The 18,168-nt window shown below is 47.3% G+C and overlaps 1 long non-coding RNA gene across 1 annotated transcript in view; it reads right to left on the bottom strand.

Moving 5' to 3' along the window:
* The window catches only part of LOC134969038 (uncharacterized), a 56,898-nt gene that overhangs the window by 30,350 nt on the left and 8,380 nt on the right, over positions 1–18,168 (bottom strand). Inside the window, exons 2-3 of the long non-coding RNA XR_010189381.1 lie at positions 5,354–5,498; positions 4,417–4,563 (exon numbers count right to left, since the gene is read on the bottom strand). This is a non-coding gene — a long non-coding RNA (uncharacterized LOC134969038). The remainder of the gene's footprint in view (positions 1–4,416; positions 4,564–5,353; positions 5,499–18,168) is intronic.

The raw sequence follows: 18,168 nt of genomic DNA, 5'->3' as shown, positions 1-18,168 counted from the left end.
CTGCTAATATAGACTGGATGATAATGATATGAAATCAATATATATATGTATATATAATATCACTAGTACTGCAGCCGGACAGGTAGATATATATTTATTAGGTAATGATGACTGATGACGGACCTGCTGGACACTGTCAGCTCAGCAGCACCGCAGACTGCTACAGTAAGCTACTATAGTAGTATGTATCAAGAAGAAAGAAAAAAAAAAACACGGGTAGGTGGTATACAATTATGGATGGACTGCCGAGTGCCGACACAGAGGTAGCTACAGCCGTGGACTAACGTACTGTGTCTGCTGCTAATATAGACTGGATGATAATGATATGAAATCAATATATATATGTATATATAATATCACTAGTACTGCAGCCGGACAGGTATATATATTTATTATGTAATGACTGATGACGGACCTGCTGGACACTGTCAGCTCAGCAGCACCGCAGACTGCTACAGTAAGCTACTATAGTAGTATGTATAAAGAAGAAAGAAAAAAAAGAAAAACACGGGTAGGTGGTATACAATTATAATATTATATATATATTAATTATATACAATTATATATATATATATATATATATATATTAATTAAACTGGTGGTGATTATTAAACTGGTGGTCAGGTCACTGGTCACACTATCAGCAACTTGCAAGTAGTACTCCTAAGCATACAATCACAATATATATTATACTGGTGTGGCACTCTGGCAGCAAAAGTGTGCACTGTACGTTATATGTAGTATGTACTCCTGAGTCCTGAGTCCTGCTCTCAGACTCTAACTGCTCCCCACTGTCAGTGTCTCCCCCACAAGTCAGATAATACAATACAGTCACACTATCTATCACTTCACTTCAGCAAGTACTAGTAGTAGTAGTACTCCTCCTAATGCTCCCCAAAATGACTACTATGTCTCTCTCTAGTGAGACTGTCTCACTCTCTTCTCGAATCTCTATAAACGGAGAGGACGCCAGCCACGTCCTCTCCCTATGAATCTAAATGCACGTGTGAAAAATGGCGGCGACGCGCGGCTCCTTATATAGAATCCGAGCCTCGCGAGAATCCGACAGCGTGATGATGACGTTCGGGCGCGCTCGGGTTAACCGAGCAAGGCGGGAAGATCCGAGTCGCTCGGACCCGTGTAAAAAAACATGAAGTTCGGGCGGGTTCGGATTCCGAGGAACCGAACCCGCTCATCTCTAGAAATAACTGGGAGAGACAAGAGGGACACAGGGGGAATAACGGGGGGGAGACAAGAGGAACACAGGGGGAATAACGGGAGGGAGACAAGAGGAACACAGGGGGAATAACGGGGGGGACAAGAGGAACACAGGGGGAATAACGGGGGAAGACAAGAAAAACACAGGGGGAATAACAGGGGAAGACAAGAGAAACGGGGAATAACGGGAAGACAAGAGGAACACGGGGAATAACTGGGAGAGACAAGAGGGACACAGGGGGAATAACTGGGAGAGACAAGAGGGACACAGGAGGAATAACGGGGGGGGGGAGACAAGAGGAACAGAGGGGGAATAACGGGGGGGAGACAAGAGGAACACAGGGGGAATAACGGGGGGGAGACAAGAGGAACACAGGGGGAATAACGGGGGGGAGACAAGAGGAACACAGGGGGAATAACGGGGGGGAGACAAGAGGAACACGGGGAATAACGGGGGGGAGACAAGAGGGACACAGGGGGAATAACTGGGAGAGACATTACATGCATAGCGCCAGCGCTGTACAAAGAACTTCATTTGTGGATGCATGGTACAGTTGCAGACTCAATTTCATCACTACATGAGTAAACATACGTGATTCCAAAAGCACATGAAGGGACGGACACACCAGTGACAGAACTAGTGTGTGGTGGGCCCAAGTGCACACCAACCCCAAATAAAAAAACTTAAAAAATTATATTCTATATAATTTGCAGCAACCTTCATGGGGAGGAGGCAAGAGGGACACAGGGGGAATAACTGGGAGAGACAAGAGGGACACAGGGGGAATAACGGGGGGGAGACAAGAGGAACACAGGGGAAATAACTGGGAGAGACAAGAGGGACACAGGGGGAATAACGGGGGGGAGACAAGAGGAACACAGGGGGAATAACGGGGGGGACAAGAGGAACACAGGGGGAATAACGGGGGAAGACAAGAAAAACACAGGGGGAATAACAGGGGAAGACAAGAGAAACGGGGAATAACGGGAAGACAAGAGAAACACGGGGAATAACTGGGAGAGACAAGAGGGACACAGGGGGAATAACTGGGAGAGACAAGAGGGACACAGGAGGAATAACGGGGGGGAGACAAGAGGAACACAGGGGGAATAACGGGGGGGGAGACAAGAGGAACACAGGGGGAATAACGGGGGGGAGACAAGAGGAACACAGGGGGAATAACGGGGGGGAGACAAGAGGAACACAGGGGGAATAACGGGGGGGGAGACAAGAGGAACACAGGGGGAATAACGGGGGGGAGACAAGAGGAACACGGGGAATAACGGGGGGGGGGGGGGACAAGAGGAACACAGGGGGAATAACGGGGGGGAGACAAGAGGAACAAAGGGGGAATAACTGGGAGAGACAAGAGGGACACAGGGGGAATAACTGGGAGAGACAAGAGGGACACAGGGGGAATAACGGAGGAGACAAGAGGAACACAGGGGGAATAACGGGGGAGACAAGAGGAACACAGGGGGGATAACGGGGGGAGACAAGAGGAACACAGGGGGGACAACGGGGGGAGACAAGAAAAATACAGGGGGAATAACAGGGGAAGACAAGAGAAACAGGGGGAATAACAGGGGAAGACAAGAGGAACACGGGGAATAACTGGGAGAGACAAGAGGGACACAGGGGGAATAACTGGGAGAGACAAGAGGGACACAGGGGGAATAACTGGGAGAGACAAGAGGGACACAGGAGGAATAACGGGGGGGAGACAAGAGGAACACAGGGGGAATAACGGGGGGGAGACAAGAGGAACACAGGGGGAATAACGGGGGGGAGACTAGAGGAACACGGGGAATAACGGGGGGGGAGACAAGAGGAACACGGGGAATAACGGGGGGGGAGAGACAAGAGGAACACAGGGGGAATAACGGGGGGGAGACAAGAGGAACACAGGGGGAATAACTGGGAGAGACAAGAGGGACACAGGGGGAATAACTGGGAGAGACAAGAGGGACACAGGGGGAATAACGGGGGAGACAAGAGGAACACAGGGGGAATAACGGGGGAGACAAGAGGAACACAGGGGGGATAACGGGGGGAAACAAGAGGAACACAGGGGGAATAACGGGGGAAGACAAGAAAAACACAGGGGGAATAACAGGGGAAGACAAGAGAAACAGGGGGAATAACAGGGGAAGACAAGAGGAACACGGGGAATAACTGGGAGAGACAAGAGGGACACAGGGGGAATAACTGGGAGAGACAAGAGGGACACAGGAGGAATAACGGGGGGGAGACAAGAGGAACACAGGGGGAATAACGGGGGGGAGACAAGAGGAACACAGGGGGAATAACGGGGGGGGGGAGACAAGAAAAACACGGGGAATAACGGGGGGGAGACAAGAGGAACACAGGGGGAATAACGGGAGGAGACAAGAGGAACACAGGGGGAATAACGGGGGGAGACAAGAGGAACACAGGGGGAATAACGGGGGGAGACAAGAGGAACACAGGGGGAATAACTGGGAGAGACAAGAGGGACACAGGGGGAATAACTGGGAGAGACAAGAGGGACACAGGGGGAATAACGGGGGAGACCAGAGGAACACAGGGGGAATAACGGGGGAGACAAGAGGAACACAGGGGGGATAACGGGGGGAAACAAGAGGAACACAGGGGGAATAACGGGGGAAGACAAGAAAAACACAGGGGGAATAACAGGGGAAGACAAGAGAAACAGGGGGAATAACAGGGGAAGACAAGAGGAACACGGGGAATAACTGGGAGAGACAAGAGGGACACAGGGGGAATAACTGGGAGAGACAAGAGGGACACAGGAGGAATAACGGGGGGGAGACAAGAGGAACACAGGGGGAATAACGGGGGGGAGACAAGAGGAACACAGGGGGAATAACGGGGGGGGAGACAAGAAAAACACGGGGAATAACGGGGGGGAGACAAGAGGAACACAGTGGGAATAACGGGAGGAGACAAGAGGAACACAGGGGGAATAACGGGGGGAGACAAGAGGAACACGGGGGAATAACGGGGGGAGACAAGAGGAACACAGGGGGAATAACGGGGGGAGACAAGAGGAACACGGGAGTAGAGAGCAGCACACAGCACAGGGGGAATAACAGAGGGGAGATTTGAGGAAAGAGAATGAAAACAGGATAAAATAGATACTTATACAAAATATAACCGTTGTGTAATATGTAACAGACATATAATATTGTTATTACCTCATTAGGCAGGGTGTAAAATCGAGGAGCTCCAGCAAGTGGCAGAGCACTGGCGCTGCTCTTGTAACCAGTCCCCTCCAGGCAGTACATCAATATAGGGCAGGCCCAGAAAAAATACTTTCCGTAGCCGCATCTCAGACCGACCCCCTGAAAATCAAGTCAATCTTCTTTTAAAAATACAAAACAAACGGCCAGGGACGGGGGGGGGGGGGGGGTTCAGCGCGGTGTGTGGTGCGGGAGGAGGCCGGGGGGAGGGGTGGTCACCGGTGCGGTGTGTGGTGCGGGAGGTGGCCGGGGAGAGGGGTGGCCGCCAGTGCGGTGTGAGAGGCGGCCGGGGAGGGGGTGGCGGCCAGCGCTGTGTGCGGTGAGGGAGGCAGCTGGGGGTGACAGTCAGCACAGTGTGTGCTGCGGGATGGGGGGGGGGGGGTGCGCGGTGTGCAGCCGTTGCGTTGAGGTGCCTCTCCTCTGGCTGGTCCGTCCTCATCAGCAGCACCGCCACCAAATTCTAAGGGGGAGGAGCTGGAGTAGAGGGAAAGTGGCTCCTCCTCCACACTGGCCAGGCAGAGCAGATCAATAATCTGTATGGAGGAGACGCTCGAGAGGAGAGCGGCCTTTCCTCCTGCTGCGGCCGGGATTTACAAACTGGGGGCCGAGGCACTGTCTGGCGGCAACATACAATGAGTCAGAGTGACTCATTGTAATGCTGGCGATTATGGCCCTCTTTATCTGTGGCAGGCTATGGGCCTATTTTCAATGGGAGGCCTGGAGCTGCAGCTCCATCCGCCCCATTGTTAATCCGGCCCTGCGTCGGCGCCTTCCCATTCCGCGCCACGCAATGAGCCTAGCCCACCAATGCTGGCGCCAAGGAGAACCAGAGGAACACTACAGAGGTTAAAAGGAATACTGTAACAATAAGGAAAAACAACAGCATGCTCACCGATGTCTGAAGGACCTAAAACACCATCAGCCTCCACCGCCACCGACCGCGGCGGTGCGTCTTCTGCTGCCGCTGCAGCCGCATCCCTCCTCAGCCTCCGGTTCCTCCGTGCCTAAAACCTTGACACCCAGGGACCCGTCGACACCTGCGCAGACAAAACAGAGGGCACAACAAGCGCAGGAAGAGCCCGCGCTTCGACCACGCAACAGGAGCCACAGGCGGGAGGGGGGGACAAGTCACACGCCGCAAACCGGAGGGAGGTGGGACAGCGGGCTGGGGCGACGGGGCCACCGCACGGCAGGGAGGAAATAGAGGCAGAAGGGCAGCCATGACCCACGGGGCGTCCCCAATGGTGTAGGACGAAAGCCATGGGGGGGGGAATAACCCGCACCCAGGAAAAACATAGGAGGAACAGTGGGAGGGGGCCACAGCGCACAGTGAAAACAGCATACAAAAAGATTAAACAAGGGTAATAAATGTAATGAGTACTCAGCCTTCCTGGGCCATTCCAAAATGGCAAGAGGAAGTCTGAGGCACATGACCATGGCTTATATATTATTCCAAGACCAACCCCTAAACCCTTGACGGACAGCCCTAAAATCCTATAGGAAAAATACCCAAGAAAACACTGATCTACCTAGCAACTGCTTAGTCATAAACAACCAATCACAAAAAAATTGGGCTCTTATATGGCCTCAGGCTTATGCAGCCTTCAGCTTATCTAAAGGCCCATACACACTTGACGATGCACACATCGTCAACGATCGTCGTCAACGACTTCCCTTGAACTTCCCTTGAACAGCTGAGCAAACGACATGAGCATACACACTACCAACGACCAAAGACGAAAGACCAAAGACCATAGACCATTCATCGTTGAAGCATCCAAGCTGAACAGTTTATTAAAATAATGAGCTGGGAACAGGGCTGGTGAACAGTGTCTTGGTCGTTGGTCGTTGGTCTTTCACACCATACACATTCAACGACGTCTCTGGTCGGTAACGACCATAGTGGAAATCGAGCATACATGCTCCACAGATAAGCGAGGGTCGTTAACGTCCCGCAGGGCCGCGCATCGGTGGTCGTCGGATGCATACACACTTGACGATATAATGAGCGACGTCGTTGATGAGGGCTGAAATGAACGACGTCGTTCATTTTATCGTCAAGTGTGTATGGGCCTAAAGAGAAACCTATTTAGGATTTATTTCTGGGGATGTACTAAATTCCCCCAAATAATCCGGAGTAAATTCATAACAAAGTGTAATTACACTGTAGCCTTTATAGTTCTTCGCATATTTTATGTAAACTGCTTGTAACTACATTTGTTACAAAGATATTGGGGTATATGCAATTAGCGGCGAATCGCGGCAAATTATCGGCCGTTTTTCAACTCGACACAATTCGACAGGCTAATTTCAGCAAGTGGGTGCCGAAATTGACCATATGCAATAAAAAACGGATTCGACAGTCCCGCGGCCGAAAAACGGCCGATTTGACGGATTTTGATCCGGTTTTATAAAAACGGGAAAAAACGGGAAAAACCCGAAAAAAATGGTGTGGGGTCCCCCCTCCAAAGCATAACCAGCCTCGGGCTCTTCGAGCTGGTCCTGGTTCTAAAAATCCGGGGGGGAAATTGACAGGGATCCCCCGTATTTTTAAAACCAGCACCGAGCTCTGCGCCTGGTGCTGGTGCAAAAAATACGGGGGACAAAAAGAGTAGGGGTCCCCCGTATTTTATACACCAGCAACGGGCTCCACTAGCTGGACAGATAATGCCACAGCCGGGGGTCACTTTTATACAGTGCCCTGGGGCCGTGGCATTAAATATCCAACTAGTCACCCCTGGCCGGGGTACCCTGGGGGAGTGGGGACCCCTTCAATCAAGGGGTCCCCCCCCAGCCACCCAAGGGCCAGGGGTGAAGCCCGAGGCTGTCACCCCCATCCAAGGGCTGCGGATGGGAGGCTGATAGCCTTGAGAAATGTGAAAGAATATTGTTTTTTCCAGTAGTACTACAAGTCCCAGCAAGCCTCCCCCGCAAGCTGGTACTTGGAGAACCACAAGTACCAGCATGCGGGAGAAAAACGGGCCCGCTGGTACCTGTAGTTCTACTGGGAAAAAAATATCCAAATAAAAACAGGAGACACACACCTTGATAGTAAAACTTTATTACACAACTGCCGACACACACATACTTACCTATGTTGACCCACCGACTGCCACAGTCTCCGACGATCCGGGGTACCTGTGAAAAAAAATTTACTCACCTGATCCAGTGTCCGGGAGATAATCCACGTACTTGGTAAAAAAATAAAACGCATACCCGACCATGCCGGACTGAAAGGGGTCCCATGTTGACACATGGGACCCCTTTCCCCGAATGTGCCGGGACCCCACGTGACTCCTGTCACTGAGGTCCCTTCAGCCAATCAGGAAGCGCTACTTCCGTGGCGCTCACCTGATTGGCTGTGCGCGTCTGAGGTCAGACAGCGCATCGCAAAGCCTCTCCATTACTTTCAATGGTGGGAACTTTGCCGTCAGCGGTGGGGTTACCCGCAGTCAGCCGCTGACCGCGGGTGACCTCACCGCTAACCGCAAAGTTCCCACCATTGAGTATAATGGAGAGGCTTTGCGAGGCGCTGTCTGACAGCTCAGACGTCCAGCCAATCAGCAGAGTGCCAGGACGTTGCGCTCGCTGATTGGCTGAAGGGACCTCGGTGACAGCAGTCACGTGGTGTCCCGGCATTCGGGGAAAGGGGTCTGATGTGTAAACATGGGACCCCTTTCAGTCCGTGGTTCGGGTAAATGCGGTTTGTTTTTTTGCCAAGTACGTGGATTTATATCTGGACACTGGATTGAGGTGAGTATAATTTTATTCACAGGTACCCCGGATCGTCGGATCAGGAGACGTGGCAGTCGGCGTGTCAACATAGGTAAGTATGTGTGTGTCGGCAGGTGTTTAATAAAGTTTTACTCTCAAGGTGTGTGTCTCCTGTTTTTATTTGGGTATTAGAGAGTTCTCCCTGCTAATCTAATAACTAAAAAGTTATTGCACTTAAACCAGCACACACAAGCAAAAATCTGCTCAATAAGAGTGGTATCCAATTATCCCCGATGCGTTTTCAGCCAATGAAAACAGACAGATAACGCAATTAATGACCGATGGTCATTATCACGGTATCCTATTACAGGCCGTTTTCATCGGCTGAAAATGGACCCGCAATTGTGCAAAAACACATGGGATCCAGGATAAGTCCCTGATCCTATGTGTTATCGCAGCTCCGGCAGCCTGATAATCACGGATTATACTTCAAGTGGCTAAGACACCCAAAGCATAATCTGGGATAAGTGCCGGAATCAGGGGGAGGAGCGCGCCACATCAGGGCTAATAGGATAGCCCCCGGCGATACAATTACCTGCGGTTATTGACCGCAGCTAATTGGATACCCCCCTAAAGGGGTTAATGCTGTTAAATTATTTACAAGCCACAGCTGCACATTACACTGACAAGAATCATAAATGTATTTGTCTTTATTATCAGCAGTGTATTGCTTTACAATGTAACAGAAAGCAATAAGGATGAACAGACTGGGACGTGGAGTAAATGAATAACGACTACAAAATCTAAAATTAATAATTACTATACTTTATTAGGGCAATGTTATATATTTCCCAATGCAGTCATTGATAAATATCTGTAAATATCAATTATGATTTTGTACAAACTGCTAGTCTCATATCATGAGATGATAGAAACTTTGCTCAATTGAATATTTGGCTCATTCTCTGTTGTGGTGCAAAATGTAACAATTTTCATATTCAGCATTTAGAACTATTTGTTCCTACAATCCTCAACTATTCCATAGGAAAAAATTAATTGACCATTGACGACACAGCTTGATTCATAGGGGTATATTTACTAACATTCGTAATTTTCGGAAAAAGGTCAAAGTTCAATCACGAATGACATCGACAGTGTAAAACTGCAACTTTTTGAATTTATTACGCCTAATTTACTAAGCTGTCGTATTCGGATTTTTCATTTGTTCCGATGTCGATGTCATTCGTGTTTTTTTCCCGTTTTTTACGGCAGTGATTAGCAAAACACTGCCGACTTTATCACAATGAATCTCGGCCGGATCTGTGTGATCCGTGCTGGGGTTCATTTTTTTTTTTTTTTTTAAATAAACACTGTAAAACGACGAAAAAAAATGCGTGGGGTCCCCCCTCCTAAGCATAACCAGCCTCGGGCTCTTTGAGCCGACCCTGGTTGCAGAAATATGGGGGGGAAAATGACAGGGGTTCCCCCATATTTAAGCAACCAGCATCGGGCTCTGCGCCTGGTCCTGGTTCCAAAAATACGGGGGACAAAAAGAGTAGGGGTCCCCAGTATTTCTAAAACCAGCACCGGGCTCCACTAGCTGGACAGATAATGCCACAGCCGGGGGTCACTTTTATATAGTGCCCTGCGGCCGTGGCATCAAATATCCAACTAGTCACCCCTGGCCGGGGTACCCTGGGGGAGTGGGGACCCCTTCAATCAAGGGGTCCCCCCCCCAGCCACCCAAGGGCCAGGGGTGAAGCCCGAGGTTGTCCCCCCCATCCAATTGGCTGCGGATGGGGGGCTGATAGCCTTTTGTGAAAATGAAAAGATATTGTTTTTAGTAGCAGTACTACAAGGCCCAGCAAGCCTCCCCCGCATGCTGGTACTTGGAGAACCACAAGTACCAGCATGCGGCGGAAAAACGGGCCCGCTGGTACCTGTAGTACTACTACTAAAAAAATACCCAAAAAAAGACAATACACACACACCTTGAAAGTAAAGTTTTATTACATCCATCCACACAAACATACATACATACTTACCTTATGTTCACACGAGGGTCGGTCCTCTTCTCCAGTAGAATCCATGGGGTACCTGTTGAATAAATTCTACTCACCAGATCCAGGGTCCCAGGCTCCTCGTAGCATCCATTTGTAATCCACGTACTTGATTAAAATAAAAAAACGGAGAGCCGAGCCACGCACTGAAAGGGGACCCATGTTTTCACATGGGCCCCCTTTCCCCGAATGCCAGAAACCCACTCTGACTGATGTCTAAGTGGGTTTCTTCAGCCAATCAGGGAGCGCCACGTTGTAGCACCCTCCTGATCGGCTGTGTGCTCCTGTACTGACTGACAGGCAGCACGCGGCAGTGTTACAATGTAGCGCCTATGCGCTCCATTGTAACCAATGGTGGGAACTTTGTAGTCAGCGGTTGACCGAAAGTGACCTCACCGCTGACCACAAAGTTCCCACCATTGGTTACAATGGAGCGCATAGGCGCTACATTGTAACACTGCCGTGTGCCGCCTGTCAGACAGTACAGGAGCACACAGCCGATCAGGAGGGTGCTACAACGTAGCGCTCCCTGATTGGCTGAAGAAACCCACTTAGACATCAGTCAGAGTGGGTTTCTGGCATTCGGGGAAAGGGGGCCCATGTACAAACATGGGTCCCCTTTCAGTGCGTGGCTCGGCTCTCCGTTTTTTTATTTTATTCAAGTACGTGGATTACAAATGGATGCTACGAGGAGCCTGGGACCCTGGATCTGGTGAGTAGAATTTATTCAACAGGTACCCCATGGATTCTACTGGAGAAGAGGACCGACCCTCGTGTGAACATAAGGTAAGTATGTATGTATGTTTGTGTGGATGCACGTAATAAAACTTTACTTTCAAGGTGTGTGTGTATTGTCTTTTTTTGGGTATTTTTTTAGTAGTAGTACTACAGGTACCAGCGGGCCCGTTTTTCCGCCGCATGCTGGTACTTGTGGTTCTCCAAGTACCAGCATGCGGGGGAGGCTTGCTGGGCCTTGTAGTACTGCTACTAAAAACAATATCTTTTCATTTTCACAAAAGGCTATCAGCCCCCCATCCGCAGCCAATTGGATGGGGGGGACAGCCTCGGGCTTCACCCCTGGCCCTTGGGTGGCTGGGGGGGGGACCCCTTGATTGAAGGGGTCCCCACTCCCCCAGGGTACCCCGGCCAGGGGTGACTAGTTGGATATTTGATGCCACGGCCGCAGGGCACTATATAAAAGTGACCCCCGGCTGTGGCATTATCTGTCCAGCTAGTGGAGCCCGGTGCTGGTTTTAAAAATACGGGGGACCCCTACTCTTTTTGTCCCCCGTATTTTTGGAACCAGGACCAGGCGCAGAGCCCGATGCTGGTTGCTTAAATATGGGGGAACCCCTGTCAATTTTTTCCCCATATTTCTGCAACCAGGATCGGCTCAAAGAGCCCGAGGCTGGTTATGCTTAGGAGGGGGGACCCTACGCAATTTTTTTTAACAAAATAACCACTTTCCCACCCCTTCCCACTGATATACATGCACGGATCTCATGGATCCCTGCATGCCTATACAATCACGGATTAAAAAAGCAGGTCTGTTTTTTTTTAGCACTTTTTTACGAGTTGTAATTTTTCACGGCAGTGTTTGGTTTTTTTTTGCTTTGCACTTCTTAGTAAATTACCGAGATTCATACTTAAACAGCCGCGTTTTGACCGATGGTGTATTCATTCGTAATTTTTTTCTTGGACTTCCAAAAAATTACGAATGCCCTCATCACTGCCGTTATTATTGCTTAGTAAATTACCGAGATGACACTTTGATGAAAAAACGGCATCTCGGTCAAAATCGGGACCTTAGTAAATATACCCCATAGACTATAAATTCTGTGAATTCCAAATTAGCAAATGCAGTGCAGAATGGCATTTCAAGAAACACCAAAACCAAAGTGGAACATGAAGATTGTATGGGTTGGGTTCGGGTGACCGGCGGTTGGGAGACCTCCGGTCACCATACCGACGCCGGGATCCTTACTTTTAGATGGTCAGTGGGGCGGCACAAACGCAACGAAGCCCTTTGCACGCTTACTGCGCTTGCCACAGGTTCTATTCCGACTCTATGGGTGTCGTTGAAAGGGAATAGTCCTTGTTGGTCAGCGTTTGGGATCCCAGCATTGGTAATATGACCGGCGGTCACATAATCGCATCCCGATTGTATATATGGAATTTGTGAATAAATCTGTTAAACCACAAAATTAAAATCTGAAAATATAAACAGCGTAACACAACTCTGTTTACTGTATAACTGGCTTTTGAATTCAGACGTAAATGAAACAACATCAAACTGCTCATTCAAAAGCCAGTTATGCTGTATTTGCTATACTTACTGTATGTGGAGGCATGTACACCAGAGGCGGAACTATCATTGGTGCAGCAGGCGCATTGCACCGGGGCCCATGAGGACTTAGGGTCCCACTGCTGACCAGACCAGCAATGAGTTATCCCTTGACACCCCCCCCCCCCCCCACCACCACCACCACCACCACCACCCCACAACCCCCCGCAGACCTGAGCATTGTAACATGAATTCCCCAGTGCATAGAGCAGGGTGGGCCCCACTGCCTGAATGACCTTCCTCTTCCTCCCCCTATCACCCTCTGCCTCCCCCTGCCTTAGGCCATAACCCGCAGTGTGGCATATTGTGAACTTGGGGTGGGGTGGAGGAGGGGGCCCAAATTATATTTTTGCACCTTGGTCCACCTCCCAGAAGTTCCACCACTGATGTACACTGTATGATTAAGGGTTGTCCTACTTTGCACTGCACCCTCTTTAGGACATTTTCAGTAGGGGCAGAAGTACTAAGCCGTGGAGAGTGATAAAGTGGAGAGAGGTAAAGTACCAACCAACCAGCTCCTAACTGTCATTTTTAAAACACAGCCTGTAACATTGTTGTTAGGAGATGATTGGCTGGAACTTTATCTCTCTCCACTTTATCACTCTCTAAGGTTTAGTACATCTGCCCCACAATATTTAATTGTGGAACATGCTGCTGTCATTGTCTAAATCCCCCAAAATAAGAATGCCTTGAAACAGATCTGTGATGACTGCATTTCTATTTTTCTACAGACCAAGAAACAAGAATTACATTTCATTATTCCTTGAAAACTCTCTTAAGAGAAAACATTTAAAGACAGATAATTAAAAATGACCCTTGTTTTACCAGTTATATGTAGAATAAATGTCCTCCCTCTGAGAAACCCCATGTTACTTCAGGATGGGAATTGTGGTTCTGATTCAACCCTGAATGCTGTCCCAGATTTGGTCCCCATTGACTGATTGACAAGCTGCAGGCACTTTGGGGTCCAGAAAATGGGGCATATTGATCCCATTTTCTGTGCGGGCCAAAGCCAGTGGCTGCGTCCTTGGATGCAGTTTAATTGGCACCTGCAACCTAGTTTTGTCGGACATCCTGAGCACCTTCAGATGCAGTCAGCGCATGAGATAAGCCGTCTTGTTATACAAGATGCCCCCTGTGGCATTTGCATACTGTCACACTGCGCATGCAAGGATGGCGACGAAATTTGCGACTTCCCCTGAATCAGGTCCTGAATCTTTTAAAACCATAGTTCTACTCACCGTGGCAAGGCTGCTGACTGTAAAGAAGTTTCTATAGATGAGACATAGCTCCACTAAAGGTGGTTTTATCAACGTCAGCTCTCATCTGTGGCATCTCAATGAGGGTGCTGCCCAGACAGAACTAGATAAACATATATCCTATTGTAATGTTGGAATAATTCTACTGGGTTTGAAAATGTAAACTGATTCCCTTAGTATCTCTCACCTTTACAGAAAGAATAAGTGCCCACAATCCCAGACAGCAGAAATTCGCATACACAGTATTGAAGATGGACCACACTAGATAGTCTTTTTCTGGACGATCTGTGGATGGTATCATCACCACAGTATCTTGAGTCCCTTCATCATATTTCATCAAAGTCTCATTGCCTTGGTTGGGAAGGAGTCCTCCGTCTAGAACTGCGTTCTGCTGCCAGGATTCTCCTCTGTTTTCCATGGTTACGGTAAAGTAAATTAGCACAGATTTTGTTTGGTTGCTGCTTGAAAATGTGCTGTGCCTTAAATGGAAAAGAGTGTGCCCTTGTAGAGGAAGTAGATAATGCCCTGAGAACGAACGACAGCCTCATTTCCCTCTGGTGATATGCAAAACAAACATTAAACATCGTTCACAGTGCCAGGTTGTTGGCTGATATTATGAGTAGTTAAAACTTTCATTCAATTACCAAATATAATCTGTAGCCTCCTATGGGCCAGAATGTATCAACCCTAAAAATGCAGTGAAACCTCAGAAAATCGTAAATTTTTTGGAGATCTGCCACATTCCATATCTTCAGTATACACTGAGACCTGGCAACACTGCAGTCCCCATAGAAGATATGGAATAAACTGTGTTGGGCGCCAAATGACAATATACACTAATAGATGATCAAATACTGGAAAAAATAAATTATGCGGACATCCCTTTACAATACTTTAGTTCAGGCGTGTAGAGGGTTCTCTGAGTTCCTCATATACGGAAGGGCGATCTCAGCAGAAACTTGATTCGTAGTACCATAAAATTGGAAAGATAGGAATATCTAGTGTAATACAGTTTTATTCCTTCACATCAAAAAATCACATAAACATATCATAGATCTCCAGGTTAAAACATAAAATAGAGCACATGCAGCATAGAAGGTGATCACCAAGCTGTGTATAGAGGTTGTAATTACCGGATAGTGGGAGGATAAGTAATCCTCAAACCAGCGTGTTCTTTAACACCAGGTAGCCTCTCGGGAAATGGCGTCCTGGATTCTACGGCAAAAACGCCTTCCAGAGACAACAAAGAAAGCACCCCCAGCTGCACCGACGCGTTTCAGGCCTTACTAGGCACTTTTTCGAGGCTAATGTGCTCCTCATACAAACTAAGACACTTTTATTCACAGAGTATCCAATCACATTCTTAATCACAAGTATTAACACCTGTGAAGAAACATGGCCACCGCCATGTGTTGATTTAGGTTGTCATGACGACCATTTCCGGTCGTACATCCCAAACCATCTTTCTTATAAGATCTTGAAATCAGTCCTCTATGAAACCACACTAAAAAGTTAAACATTGATCCTACTACATTGTGAGAGTGTCACATCAGTTACCGCTAAACAGCGGCCGCTTAGAATTTCATCTCCGTATCTGGATCATTTCCGGAGACCTCCGGTTGCTAGGTAACCGTCGGAGGTCAGCTGTTACGGACGGACCGTCACTTCCGCCCTTTTCCTTCACTCCTCCACATACACGTCAGCTGTTACGGACGGACCATCACTTCTGCCCTATTGTTACACTCCTCCACATACACGTCACTAGAAGTTCTAGTATGGAGCGCTATTTACTTCCTTGATATCCTCCTGATGGTTGCTAAGCAATGCAGTCCCGTTTATAAAGATTGTCAGTCGTAGCTGTCATCCAACACAATAGTTCATTTCCACAGTAGGTAGAATAACTGTATGATAGTCCATATTCCGAGCCTATTGATTGGAAGAGCAGTTTTATAATATAAAACATGCCGATTTCTGGCATTTCAAATACACACAATATAATGAATGTAAAAACCATAAAGAGAAAAATAAATAAAAAAGAGAATACAGAGGATAATATAAATACGGGGTAAATAGTAAATATAAGAAATATTTAAATATATTTAAAAAAAAAATAAAAAAAAAATTCATAAGAACCATTTAACTTCGAAATCTGAATTGAGACCCCCGGGTATGAGTGTATTAAACTTATAAATTAATTGCATCTCCATTTTGGCCAGTAATTTAGGGGTATTTATTTGACGGTGATTTGCTTCTACCCGTTTTAACCCAACAAATCTTATTATATGGCCTGGGTCACAATTATGAATTTTTTTAAAAATGATTCGAAAGCGCATGAGTTTCAAGACCTTTCTTAACACATCTCAAGTGCTCACTCACACGTACTTTTAAAGGCCTTGATGTTCTACCTATGTAGAACATATGGCATGAACACTCTATGGCATATATAACGTTCTTTATATTGCACGTAATAAAGTCGTTGATCTGGTGCATCTGTCCGTTAATCTCCAGTTTTTCTATTTTCTTCCCACTGTCTATCTTGATGGTTCTACACCCAACACATGACCCACACCGGTGAAAACCTGTAGTGTTAATCTGTCCTTTTTTCTTTAGGGTCGGGAGATCACTTCTAACAAGGTTGTTCCTTATATTGGGAGCCTTTTTATAGATAAACACTGGTTTTTCTGGCAGAATATCTATCAGTATTGGGTCTTTTTTCAAAATATTCCAATGTTTCCTAATTGACTGTTCCAGGGATTTATGTTGTATACTATAACTCTTTACAAACGCGTATTCGAAGCGATTGGAATTCCCCCTGGTCTGTTCTTTATCTTTCAAAAGTTCTACCCTATTGATTTCCGAGGTTTGTTCCTTAATTTTCCTGACATGTTCAATTTCATATCCACTTCCTTGGAATCTTTTCTCTAGTTGCTCAGCTTGTTGTTCAAACACTAAGTCCTCAGAACAGTTTCGTCGGATTCTCTTGAATTGGCTATTCGGTATCGACTTTAACCAGTTGTTATGAGGACAGCTGTTTCTGTCTATGTATGTTTGGGAGTCTGTAGGTTTGGTATAAGTTTTTGTACATAGCTTTCTTCCCTCCCTCTTCTCCATATGAAGATAATGTCATCAATGTAACGTTTCCATGACACCAGGTTCGCCACAAATGGGTTGGGTCCCCAGACATAGTCCGATTCCCATTTTCCCATAAATAAGTTGGCATAACTTGGGGCGAACCTGGTGCCCATGGCCGTACCGACCTTTTGGAGGTAAAAGTCTCCATCAAACATAAAGAAATTGTTTACTAGAATAAATCGGACTCCCTCTACAACAAAATTCTGAATGTTGGTATCAATTTCACTTTTGTTGAGAAAGTCGGAAACTGGTCCTATTCCTGCTTCATGATCAATAATCGTGTATAGCGATTTGACATCCGCTGTAACCAGCAACATGCCATCCTCCCAAGGGACAGTGGGTAGATAGTTTAATAAATCCTTAGTATCTTTAAGGTGGGATTTATTGGTTAATACCAATGGTTGTAGATGATAGTCGATCATTTCTGATAAGTTGGCAGTAATAGACTTGATTCCAGACACGATAGGACGTCCGGGAGGGTGTTGTGCGCCTTTATGAACCTTAGGGAGAAGGTATATGACTGGAATAGCCGGATCCTTATTTGAGATAAATTCCTGCTCTTTCTCATTCAGTATTTTCAGAATCCCATACTTTTTCACCAGGGTCTCTAGTTTTTCTTGAATTTTAGATGTGGGGTCAGCTCTTAATTTATGGTAGGTGGTCCTGTCAGCTAAATGAAGTATAACTTCATTGACGTACCATGCCCTATCCATAACCACCACCCCTCCGCCTTTGTCGGCGGGTTTGATCACAAGTTCGGTATTTGTTTTAAGAGATTTGAGTGCCGCCCTCTCTTTAAAAGTCAGATTGTACTTGACTCCATGAGTGGTCATCCCTCTTATATCATCCTGGACTAAGGTGGTAAATGCTCTTCCAATCAATAGGCTCGGAATATGGACTATCATACAGTTATTCTACCTACTGTGGAAATGAACTATTGTGTTGGATGACAGCTACGACTGACAATCTTTATAAACGGGACTGCGTTGCTTAGCAACCATCAGGAGGATATCGAGGAAGTAAATAGCGCTCCATACTAGAACTTCTATTGACGTGTATGTGGAGGAGTGTAACAATAGGGCAGAAGTGATGGTCCGTCCGTAACAGCTGACGTGTATGTGGAGGAGTGAAGGAAAAGGGCGGAAGTGACGGTCCGTCCGTAACAGCTGACCTCCGACGGTTACCTAGCAACCGGAGG

This window comes from Pseudophryne corroboree, chromosome 11 (assembly GCF_028390025.1).
Source record: "Pseudophryne corroboree isolate aPseCor3 chromosome 11, aPseCor3.hap2, whole genome shotgun sequence".
Classification (NCBI taxonomy): domain Eukaryota; kingdom Metazoa; phylum Chordata; class Amphibia; order Anura; family Myobatrachidae; genus Pseudophryne; species Pseudophryne corroboree.
The sequence above is the reverse complement of the archived record's forward strand: the minus strand, read 5'-3'. Positions and strand labels throughout refer to the sequence as shown.